This window comes from Bombus fervidus, unplaced genomic scaffold (genome assembly GCF_041682495.2).
Source record: "Bombus fervidus isolate BK054 unplaced genomic scaffold, iyBomFerv1 scaffold0116, whole genome shotgun sequence".
Classification (NCBI taxonomy): domain Eukaryota; kingdom Metazoa; phylum Arthropoda; class Insecta; order Hymenoptera; family Apidae; genus Bombus; species Bombus fervidus.
The window spans coordinates 10,001-22,500 of record NW_027212678.1 but is presented as its reverse complement, the minus strand read 5'-3'; the positions used below and the strand labels follow the sequence as shown (position 1 = coordinate 22,500).

The 12,500-nt window shown below is 44.3% G+C and overlaps 3 non-coding genes across 3 annotated transcripts in view; all 3 read right to left on the bottom strand.

Moving 5' to 3' along the window:
* The window catches only part of LOC139997579 (large subunit ribosomal RNA), a 4,174-nt gene extending 3,629 nt beyond the window's left edge, over positions 1-545 (bottom strand). The window contains exon 1 of the ribosomal RNA XR_011802936.1: positions 1-545. This exon is cut by the window's left edge and continues 3,629 nt beyond it. This is a non-coding gene — a ribosomal RNA (large subunit ribosomal RNA).
* Positions 546-2,673: 2,128 nt separating this feature from the next.
* Positions 2,674-2,828, bottom strand: LOC139997577 (5.8S ribosomal RNA). Its single transcript, XR_011802934.1, has one exon. It is a non-coding gene; the product is annotated as a 5.8S ribosomal RNA (ribosomal RNA).
* A 2,831-nt stretch (positions 2,829-5,659) lies between these two features.
* LOC139997578 (small subunit ribosomal RNA) lies at positions 5,660-7,583 on the bottom strand. Its single transcript, XR_011802935.1, has one exon. It is a non-coding gene; the product is annotated as a small subunit ribosomal RNA (ribosomal RNA).
* Positions 7,584-12,500: the final 4,917 nt, after the last annotated feature.

Here is a 12,500-nt window from a genome sequence, read left to right as displayed (position 1 = left end):
GGCGTGCCCTCGCCAATGGAACCACGAAGGCCCACCCGGAGCATCGCTCACCAACGATCACCGACGCCGTCGACGATGAATCTCCCCATTCGATCTTTTGGGTTTCTCAGGTTTACCCCTGAACGGTTTCACGTACTCTTGAACTCTCTCTTCAAAGTTCTTTTCAACTTTCCCTCACGGTACTTGTTCGCTATCGGTCTCGTGGTTGTATTTAGCCTTAGATGGAGTTTACCACCAACTTAGGGCTGCACTCTCAAGCAACCCGACTCTAAGGAGAGATCCTCCCGAAACGCGTTCCGGTCACTACGGGCCTGGCACCCTCTGTGGGTACATGGCCCCATTCAAGATGGACTTGGACGCGGTTCGACGTCACGGGATAAACGGATCCTCCCGAACACTACATTTCCCAACGGCGGAACCGCGGGATTCAGTGCTGGGCTAATTCCTGTTCGCTCGCCGCTACTAAGGAAATCCTTGTTAGTTTCTTTTCCTCCGCTTAGTAATATGCTTAAATTCAGCGGGTGATCTCGCCTACTCTGAGGTCGCTTCAACGTCACGACACGGTGACAATTTTTTTTTTCAAAGAAAAAAAAATTTCGTGCCATGTGGGCGCGATTCGAGAAAAGCAAGACGGTTTGATAACAATGCGACAGAGGGTCTTTATTTTTATTTCTCTCTCCGAGAATCGCCTCAAAGAGAAAAAAAAATAAAAAAAAAAAATTAATTCGAATAGAATCGAGAACCTTATATTCTATCTCGATCGAGAAACGTTTTATGCATCTCGCCAAAGTGCCTTTTAAACTTCGTTCGTCGTATCATGTTCGAGCTAAGACTCACGCAAGACACCCGTAACGATCTCCGGTTTTTAACGCCCGTCCTCTTTGTATAATATATATATATATATATACACGTGTTATGTATAATATATCTCCCGTAGCCGTTTCTCTCTTCTCGACGATTCCAGCGGTTCCTTGTTTTCGCCTGTTATTGCTGGCACAGAGATCGAACACGCGACATGTATATAACATATCGGTTTCTTTGCTCTGTACCAACGACGAAAACGCACGGGAACTCACGCAAGTGGAAAAGCGAGCGCGAGACGTACACAACGGGGTGAATTTATTACTCGGGGACTGGACGACCGGCGATACGTTAGGATGCGCGGTCCAGCGATAGACGACGAAGAGACATGGGATGACCAACGATCTCTTTTTCTCTAATACTCGGAGCGCCGAATCGCCTTAAAGCAAAAAAAAATCACACGCGCGTACGTCGTACGTACGGCGCGTGTATACCTCGTCTCTAATCAAGTTTCGTTAGTCTTTCTCGAGCCTCGCCAAAGAGGATCGTTCTCTTCCTCTGCGCGATCTCTCCGTGCCAATGTCAGAGATTATTCTCTTTCGCACGACGACGAAAACGACTATTTTCGACGATCCGAACAACTTTGTAACGGACTCACATGCACATCTTAAAATCGAGTACAGAAACGTTGCGCAACACCGTGAGCTTTTCTCTTCTTCGTCACCCTTAAATATAGCCGATCGTAGACGCACGCTAGATCGTAACACACTTTTCGTTGATTTCCGACGAACGTGGCTTTGGGCCAGGCGCGCGGGCAGAGAGATACGCGACCGACGGGGAAAAATTCGTCCCGATACATGTACGCGTACTCTCCGATCTCCGCGCAACGCTGGGGATCATCTCCCTAAGTCATCAGCGTTCGAAGAAATCTCGTGTGTCCGTTCCCGGATCTACGGCTTTCTCTGGGTTCGCGAAGAACAGAAAAAAGCACAGAGGATGAAAAACGCAACGACGACCCATCGATGCGACGGTCCTCGTTGTCTTCTCGTCAGTCGTCTCGCGCCTGCAGAATACATCTCTGCCGCACGAACAGACGGAGTGGGTATTCGATCCCTGGGGCTGTACGAGTAAAAACATCTTGATGAAAAGACGGTTGTGTTTCTTTAAGGCACACAGTTTTTCGTTACGCCACCAAGTTTAGGTTTAGGTTTTAATATCTTGGTTCTCTTTTCTCTCCTCTCTCGACTGACTTTGTTCAAAAATATTTTTGCTTTCTCTCAGTCTCGCCAAAAATTCATTTAAGACGACGTCGGGGGCGCGGTCATTCGTGCTTATCGAAGACTAACAAAACGTAGCAGAGGCTGATACAAAAAGAAAAAAAAAATCGGCCACGAAGAAAACTCGCTCTGTGTATCTCGATAACCGCGTCGACGACGACGGTTCTCTCCGCGCTCTTTTAATTCGTATCCTTCTTCTTGCGCTTCGTCCGACTCAGAAACGTTCGTAAAACACGAACGACGGCGGGTTGTCAAGCCAAGAAGGGACAGAGAAGAGACGGAGGTAGTTTTGCGAGTCTCCCGTGAACGCGATAGATTTTTCATATATATTTGTATCGAGAGCATGCGTACGCCGGTCTCCACACGATCCAGCGACGAACGCCGACGAACGTCCAACAATCGCTCGTACGTCGCGTACGAGCCCTCGACCGCTCTTTAATTCGTATTCTTTTGCTTGGCGCTCGTCCTCCGACTCAGAAACGTTCGTTTAAAGATAAAACGAACGACGGCGGGCTGTCGACGAGGCAAGAAAGAACAGAGAGATACGGACCGAGAGCAACGATACGCAACGCAAGCAGTCTTAGGTTTACGTGAGCAACCCTCAGCCAGGCGTGGTCCAGGAATTGTATCCGTGGACCGCAATGTGCGTTCGAAATGTCGATGTTCATGTGTCCTGCAGTTCACACGTTGACGCGCAATTAGCTGCGTTCTTCATCGACCCACGAGCCAAGTGATCCACCGTTCAGGGTAATCGTTTATGCATGGATTTTTGTTTGTGTACTCAGGTTTTTGTACTCTTATTCTCGGTTCGAAAGAAGCCGATATCCGACAAACGTCCGACCAACGGGAATCGAACGCGCGGAAGTCGCCATATGATTGACGACACGAAAATACGTTCGAAAACGAAATCGGACGGACTGCGCGACGACACACGCAGCCCGCCGACCGGGCGTAAAGTGCATTATAATATATAACAACCAACGAGATCGAAGCTCCGTTCGTCAGGAAACGACGGGGATATAACACCCGATTCTGAATCCTCTGTACAGCACACGATCTCGCGAAGAAAGCGCACGGTGGCTAGCCCATGATATATATATATGTTCGTTCCTCTCGTCCAGTTATTCGAAGCAAACAGCCGATATGCATCTCCATCGTTCGGGTAAAAAAAAATCGATGGGACGCGCACGGTCGTAGTCTTCCTCGCGCGGTCGTTTCTTCCCGATAGCCAGAAGCAGAGTTTGAAAAACTCTAGCGACGGAACGAGGCATTAGACTCTCGACAACGAGGATACAGACACGGCCGGCGGTCCCCTCTGAATCGACTTCGGTGGTTCAGGTAAAAATAAAAAAAATCGATGGGACGCGCACGGTCGTCCTTCCTCTTCCTCGCGCGCGGTCTATTCTTCCCGATAGCCAGAAGCAGAGTTTGAAAAACTCTAGCGACGGAACGAGGCATTAGACTCGCGACAACGAAGATAGAGACGGCCGGCGGTCCCCTCTGAATCCACTTTGGTCGCTCAGGTAAAAATAAAAAAAAATTCGAAAGGGACGCGCACGGTCGTCCTTCCTCTTCCTCGCGCGGTCTTTTCTTCCCGATAGCCAGAAGCAGAGTTTGAAAAACTCTAGCGACGGAACGAGGCATTAGACTCTCGACAACGAGGATAGAGAGACGGCCGGCGGTCCCCTCCGAACGGATGGCGACAACGACGACTAAAGCGCGAAAAATCGCGACGAAAAGGAACGCATCTCCGTTCAGGTGTATGTGTGTGCGTGCGTTTAAAAAAAATTCGATGGGACTCGCAGCCATCGGCCTCGCGCGGTCGTTTCTTCCCGATAGCCAGAAGCAGAGTTTGAAAAACTCTAGCGACGGAACGAGGCATATGACTCACGACAACGAGGATATGGACAGGCGGTCCCCTCTGAACGGGTCGACGAGACGATGGTAAAAGAGACGAACCGGACGAAACTTCCGTCGATCAGGTAAAAATAAAAAAAAATTCGATGGGACGCGCACGGTCGTCGTCGTCGTCTTCCTCGCGCGGTCGTTTCTTCCCGATAGCCAGAAGCAGAGTTTGAAAAACTCTAGCGACGGAACGAGGCATATGACTCACGACAACGAGGATAGAGAGACGGCCGGCGGTCCCCTCTGAATCGACTTCGGTGGTTCAGGTAAAAATAAAAAAAATCGATGGGACGCGCACGGTCGTCGTTCCTCTTCCTCGCGCGCGGTCTATTCTTCCCGATAGCCAGAAGCAGAGTTTGAAAAACTCTAGCGACGGAACGAGGCATTAGACTCGCGAGGATAGAGAGACGGCCGGCGGTCCCCTCCGAACCAACTTCGTCTAGTTAAGAATCGTTATACTCTTTACCATCACTCGCACTGGTATATATCTTTTCGGGCCAACATCCACGCAATGCGTTTTCGTTCTAGGTTACCCGATCCACGAGTACGAACGTACAACGTGGTTTCGTTTTGTCGAACATCGTATATCGTTCGCCGTTGAAACGAACGACAACGAAACGACATAGGAAGAACGAACGCCCTTTGGGTAGGAAGCACGTTTCGAGGAACGACGAGAGTTTGGAGAGACGCGCGAGATAGCTGGAGACGCGCAGATATAGGTATCCATGGATCTTCGAAGAGAACCTTCGAAGATATATAATTCGGTATCCTATTTTTCTGCGGCTCGCTATTCGCGTTCTTTCGCTCTCGTCGACGACTCGTTATAGACGCTTCGTTCGATCCCAAAGAGCAGTCTTCCTTATGTCCCGTTGCTAGGAGGTGAGGCCTACGCAACGCAACTACGAAATATAGAAGAGGTGTGAGCAGTGATCTCTCCGACACGAGGCACTTTAGAGATTTTAGTTTATATATTATATTGTTCGTTCGTTGGATTTCCACGATGCAAATACGAAATACGAGATCGTGACGGCGGGTCTTTCTGTGTACGACCTCACGCAGGCGCCTCGATCGCATTTCTCATTACACGTGGTTTCCACTGTAACTTTTAGTTTTTTCGATATGTGTTCAGCTCAAGTTCCCTCACATATCGTTATTATTATTATTATTATTATTATTAATAGTAGCGGTTTCGTGTTATAGGATTCGGAGACGGCGGGTCTTTCTGTGTACGACCTCACGCAAGCGCCTCGAGAATCTTTTTAAGTTTTCCGTGTGTTATATTATTCGGAGACGGCGGGTCTTTCTGTTTACGACCTCACGCAGGCGCCTCGAGAATATTTTTAAGTTTTTCGTTTGTTATAATATTATTCGGAGACGGCGGGTCTTTCTGTGTACGACCTCACGCAGGCGCCTCGAATTATTCGTGTAAAAGTATATCTCTTCATCCCGATGATCGAGAGAGAGTGCCACACTCTTCGTATAGTTTCGTAACTGGAGCGTCTCCCACCTCCTTATTGTAAAAAATTTGGCTTTTGTCAAAGTATATAGCTTGTTAATACGTCGTATATACTTTGTGTCGATATAGGAGGAGTACGGCTCCTTACCGACGATATTATATATATTTTATTATACAGTGTTCAAGTCAAATATATTCTTTGTGTTTTTGTATTTTTCGTTAATGATCCTTCCGCAGGTTCACCTACGGAAACCTTGTTACGACTTTTACTTCCTCTAAATGATCAAGTTTGGTCATCTTCCCGGTAACATCGGCAATGCTTATCACATTGGCCGCGCACCAGTCCGAAGACCTCACTAAATCATTCAATCGGTAGTAGCGACGGGCGGTGTGTACAAAGGGCAGGGACGTAATCAACGCGAGCTTATGACTCGCGCTTACTGGGAATTCCTCGTTCATGGGGAATAATTGCAAGCCCCAATCCCTAGCACGAAGGAGGTTCAGCGGGTTACCCGGGCCTTTCGGCCAGGGAAAACACGCTGATTCCTTCAGTGTAGCGCGCGTGCGGCCCAGAACATCTAAGGGCATCACAGACCTGTTATTGCTCAATCTCGTGCGGCTAGAAGCCGCCTGTTCCTCTAAGAAGATTTGTTTGTACGTTGGTAGTAAAAACCCGCCGACCGAAGCCGGGGGCCTTCGAGATACCATAATTTACGTCTATTTAGCAGGCTAGAGTCTCGTTCGTTATCGGAATTAACCAGACAAATCGCTCCACCAACTAAGAACGGCCATGCACCACCACCCACCGAATCAAGAAAGAGCTATCAATCTGTCAATCCTTCCGGTGTCCGGGCCTGGTGAGGTTTCCCGTGTTGAGTCAAATTAAGCCGCAGGCTCCACTCCTGGTGGTGCCCTTCCGTCAATTCCTTTAAGTTTCAGCTTTGCAACCATACTTCCCCCGGAACCCAAAAGCTTTGGTTTCCCGGAAGCTGCCCGCCGAGTCATCGGAGGAACTTCGGCGGATCGCTGGCTGGCATCGTTTATGGTTAGAACTAGGGCGGTATCTGATCGCCTTCGAACCTCTAACTTTCGTTCTTGATTAATGAAAACATTTTTGGCAAATGCTTTCGCTTCTGTCCGTCTTGCGACGATCCAAGAATTTCACCTCTAACGTCGCAATACGAATGCCCCCATCTGTCCCTATTAATCATTACCTCGGGGCTCCGAAAACCAACAAAATAGAACCGAGGTCCTATTCCATTATTCCATGCACACAGTATTCAGGCGAAGGTAGCCTGCTTTAAGCACTCTAATTTGTTCAAAGTAAACGTATCGGCCCACCTCGACACTCAGTGAAGAGCACCGCGATGGGATATTAGTTGGACCGCCCCGCGAGGAGCTAAGCCCACCGATAGGACGTACCACATAATGCCAGTTAAACACCGCGAGCGGTGAACCGACACTGTGACACACAGATTCAACTACGAGCTTTTTAACCGCAACAACTTTAATATACGCTATTGGAGCTGGAATTACCGCGGCTGCTGGCACCAGACTTGCCCTCCAATTGGTCCTCGTTAAAGGATTTAAAGTGTACTCATTCCGATTACGGGGCCTCGGATGAGTCCCGTATCGTTATTTTTCGTCACTACCTCCCCGTGCCGGGAGTGGGTAATTTGCGCGCCTGCTGCCTTCCTTGGATGTGGTAGCTGTTTCTCAGGCTCCCTCTCCGGAATCGAACCCTGATTCCCCGTTACCCGTTACAACCATGGTAGGCGCAGAACCTACCATCGACAGTTGATAAGGCAGACATTTGAAAGATGCGTCGCCGGTGCTAGATGACCATGCGATCAGCACAAAGTTATTCAGAGTCACCAAAACAAACGATGGACGAACGGACGAGCCATCCGCCACCGATTGGTTTTGATCTAATAAAAGCATTCGTACCATCTCTGGTACGAATCTGTTTGCATGTATTAGCTCTAGAATTACCACAGTTATCCAAGTAAGTTTAAGTATGATCTAAGAAACCATAACTGATTTAATGAGCCATTCGCGGTTTCACCTTAATGCGGCATGTACTGAGACATGCATGGCTTAATCTTTGAGACAAGCATATGACTACTGGCAGGATCAACCAGGGAACTTTGTATTTTATATATATATTATATATTAGAGTCAAAAGACTCTCTTTTTAAAATAGCCTCAGAGTGTCGTAGGTGGGTCCGTAACACCGTACGACGAGACTTTTCGTTCTTAGTGAACGTTCGACGACACCCTTTTAATTCCCGTTGTAACGTCGAACGCCACTACTCTCTCTCATTTCGCCACTCTCTCTTTACTTTCTTTCGTTCGTTTGATTGTTTGTGTGGAATATTTTAAGATCATTCTGTTCATAGGATCATTCTGTAAGAATGGTTTGTTGGTTGAACGAATATGCCTTAGCGGTAAAAAGCACGTAAACTGCATGCTGAACGTACCGTCCTCGTAAGAAACATATTCGTTCGTTCTTTTGATATTCTCCAATCAGAAAGAACGCACTTCCTAAAAGGTAGTACGCTCCCCATTAGCCTTTCGTATGTTTAAAACGTACTGCGTACGCTATAACATAAGTTTTGGAACGGTCTCTGCCGAACCAGCATGAATTGATACTCAGTTAGTAACAAGCACACTGCCCTAACTTTTTTTAAAGTTAGTGCGAGCATACAGGATCCAGCTTCCCGACTAAGGGGAACCTTGCCACGTTATTTGGTCATTACGTCCAGGACAGCGACCCGCGGCGCAGCAGTGTAGAGAAAGAGTCGATACGAGAACGAAGGAACAGTCGAGAAATAGTAAAAAAGTTCACTAAGACTCGAGGAGCGGTGACTGAATTCTCAACCGAGGCCGTAGAATAGCCACGCGCTCGACGCTGTTCCGTCCGGACCGTCCGACTCGACGTGTCTCTTATAGATACCAAAGCGCCGGCCGGACGGTCGGCGCCGGCCGGGCCAGCGGCCGGGCGCTTACCATGTAAAACCTCCGTTAGAGCGTACCGTCGGACTTAGTCTCTGAAACGCTCGACCACTTTTTTCGAATAAACTACCCTTAGAAAACATCCTATCGTCGAGATATTTTAACGCACCGCTTATTTTAATATTTCAAACGAGTTTTTATCGAAAAATTTAATTTTTTTTTTTTTTTCAAAATCGCATCAGTAAACCACCTCTTTTAACGAATACGGACAAAAACCACGTTCTTAATCGATTAGAACACGTTAAAACAACGAGAAATATGCAAAAAAATATATACCTTGCAACGTTAATTAACGAAAAAATTAAACAAATATCGCAGTCGTGTCAGTTCGACGGACACTAATTTTTTAAAAAATTCGAAAAAAACGTTTAATCCAGTTGTATTTAATAGAGATATAACCGTTTCTGCAAAAATATTTATACCTTATAACGCTTTTTAACGAAATAACTCGAAATAAGCTTTTCGGACTTTTCCGCCGGCCGAAATTTTTCTAAGTCCCAACGTACCGTCGGACTTAGTCTCTGAAACGCTCGACCACTTTGTTCCAATAAAGTACCCTTATAAAACGTCCTATCGTCGAGATATTTTAACGCACCGCTTATTTTAATATTTTAAACGAGTTTTTATCGAAAAATTTAATTTTTTTTTTTTTTTTCAAAATCGCATCAGTAAACCACCTCTTTTAACGAATACGGACAAAAACCACGTTCTTAATCGATTAGAACACGTTGAAACAACGAGAAATATGCAAAAAAATATATACCTTGCAACGTTAATTAACGAAATAATTAAACAAATATCGCAGTCGTGTCAGTTCGTCGAACACAAATTTTTTAAAAAATTCGAAAAAACGTTTAATCCAGTTGTATTTAATAGAGATATAACCGTTTCCGCAAAAATATTTATACCTTATAACGCTTTTTAACGAAATAACTCGAAATAAGTATTTCGGACTTTTCCGCCGGCCGAAATTTTTCTAAGTCCCAACGTACCGGTCCAGAATGAGACAAAGTTCCAAAGGCCCGGTCGTATCCGTCCGTTTTTTTTTAACCTTCCACGGACGAAATAAACGTTTAATCCCGACGTAAAATACAATAATATAGCGATTTATATAAAAATATTCATACCTCATAACGCTTTTTAACGAAATAACTCGAAAAAACTTTTCGGTCCGAAATTTTTCTAAGTCCCTACGTACCGCTCGAGAATGCGACTAAGTTCCAACGTCCCGGGCGCGATCATACTTTTTTTATATAACTTTTCAGCGACGAAATAAATGCTTAATCCCGATGTAAAACGTCATTTTAAAGCGATTTATGCAAGAATATTCGCACCTTATAACGCTTTTAAGCGAAATAATTCAAAAAAACCTTTCGAATAAAAAATTTTTTTTTAACGTTTTCGGGACCAAATAAACGTTTAATCCCGACGTAAAATATAATAATACAACGATTTATATAAAAATATTAATACCTCATAACGCTTTTTAACGAAATAACTCGAAAAAACTTTTCGGTCGAAAATTTTTCTAAGTCCCTACGTACCGGTGGAGAGTATGACCAAGTCCGACGGGCCGAGTCGCGTCGGTCCACTATTTTTTTTTAACGTTTTCGGGACCAAATAAACGTTTAATCCCGACGTAAAATATAATAATATAGCGATTTATATAAAAATATTCGTACCTTATAACGCTTTTTAACGAAATAACTCGAAAAAACTTTTCGGTCGAAAATTTTTCTAAGTCCCTACGTACCGGTGGAGAGTATGACCAAGTCCGACGGGCCGAGTCGCGTCGGTCCACTATTTTTCTTTAACGTTTTCGGGACCAAATAAACGTTTAATCCCGACGTAAAATATAATAATATAGCGATTTATATAAAAATATTCGTACCTTATAACGCTTTTTAACGAAATAACTCGAAAAAACTTTTCGGTCGAAAATTTTTCTAAGTCCCTACGTACCGGTGGAGAGTATGACCAAGTCCGACGGGCCGAGTCGCGTCGGTCCACTATTTTTTTTTAACGTTTTCGGGACCAAATAAACGTTTAATCCCGACGTAAAATATAATAATATAGCGATTTATATAAAAATATTCATACCTTATAACACTTTTAAGCGAAATAACTCGAAAAAACTTTTCGGTCGAAAATTTTTCTAAGTCCCTACGTACCGGTGGAGAGTATGACCAAGTCCGACGGGCCGAGTCGCGTCGGTCCACTATTTTTTTTTAACGTTTTCGGGACCAAATAAACGTTTAATCCCGACGTAAAATATAATAATATAGCGATTTATATAAAAATATTCATACCTTATAACACTTTTAAGCGAAATAACTCGAAAAAACTTTTCGGTCGAAAATTTTTCTAAGTCCCTACGTACCGGTGGAGAGTATGACCAAGTCCGACGGGCCGAGTCGCGTCGGTCCACTATTTTTCTTTAACGTTTTCGGGACCAAATAAACGTTTAATCCCGACGTAAAATATAATAATATAGCGATTTATATAAAAATATTCATACCTTATAACACTTTTAAGCGAAATAACTCGAAAAAACTTTTCGGTCGAAAATTTTTCTAAGTCCCTACGTACCGGTGGAGAGTATGACAAAGTCCGACGGGCCGAGTCGCGTCGGTCCACTATTTTTTTTTAACGTTTTCGGGACCAAATAAACGTTTAATCCCGACGTAAAACTTAATAACATTCCCATTTATATAAAAATATTCGTACCTCATAACGCTTTTTAACGAAATAACTCGAAAAAACTTTTCGGTCCGAAATTTTTCTAAGTCCCTACGTACCGCTCGAGAATGCGACTAAGTTCCAACGTCCCGGGCGCGATCGTACTTTTTTTATATAACTTTCCAGCGACGAAATAAACGCTTAATCCCGATGTAAAACGTCATTTTAAAGCGATTTATGCACAAATATTAGCACCTTGTAACGCTTTTAAGCGAAAAAATTCGAAAAAACGGTTCGATTAAAAAATTTTTTTTAAAGTTCTCGGGACGAAATAAACGCTTAATCCCGACGTAGAAATACATAATATTCCCATTTATATAAAAATATTCATACCTCGTAACGCTTTTAAGCGAGATAACTCGAAATAACTTTTCGGTCCGAAATTTTTCTAAGTCCCTACGTACCGGCCGGGGGATCGACGAAGTGCCAACCTCCCGGTCATGTCGGTCCGGAGGGGGCAATTTTTTAAAAAAATAAAACGAAATCGTTACGTTCGACTAGAATTCGTCGAACCATAACGATTTCTATAAAAATATTCATACCTCGTAACGCTTTTAAGCGAAATAACTCGAAATAACGTTTCGGTCCGAAATTTTTCTAAGTCCCAACGTACCGCTCGAGAATGCGACTAAGTTCCAACGTCTCGGGCGCGATCGTAAATTTTTTACGGCACCTTTCGGGGACGAAATAAACGCTTAATCCCGATGTAAAACGTCATTTTAAAGCGATTTATGCAAGAATATTCGCACCTTATAACGCTTTTAAGCGAAAAAATTCGAAAAACGGTTCGATTAAAAATTTTTTTTTAACGTTGTCGGGACGAAATAAACGCTTAATCCCGACGTAGAAATACGTAATATTGCTATTTATGTAAAAATATATACGCATCATAACGCTTTTAAGCGAGATAACTCGAAATAACTTTTCGGTCCGGAATTTTTCTAAGTCCCTACGTCCCGGCCGGGGGATCGACGAAGTGCCAACCGCCCGGTCATGTCGGTCCGGAGGGGGCAATTTTTTAAAAAAATAAAACGAAATCGTTACGTTCGACTAGAATTCGTCGAACCATAACGATTTCTATAAAAATATTCATACCTCGTAACGCTTTTTAACGAAATAACTCGAAAAAACTTTTCGGTCCGAAATTTTTCTAAGTCCCAACGTACCGGTCGAGAATGCGACTAAGTTCCAACGTCCCGGGCGCGATCATACTTTTTTTATATAACTTTCCAGCGACGAAATAAACGCTTAATCCCGACGTAAAACGTCATTCTAAAGCGATTTATGCAAGAATATTCGTACCTTGT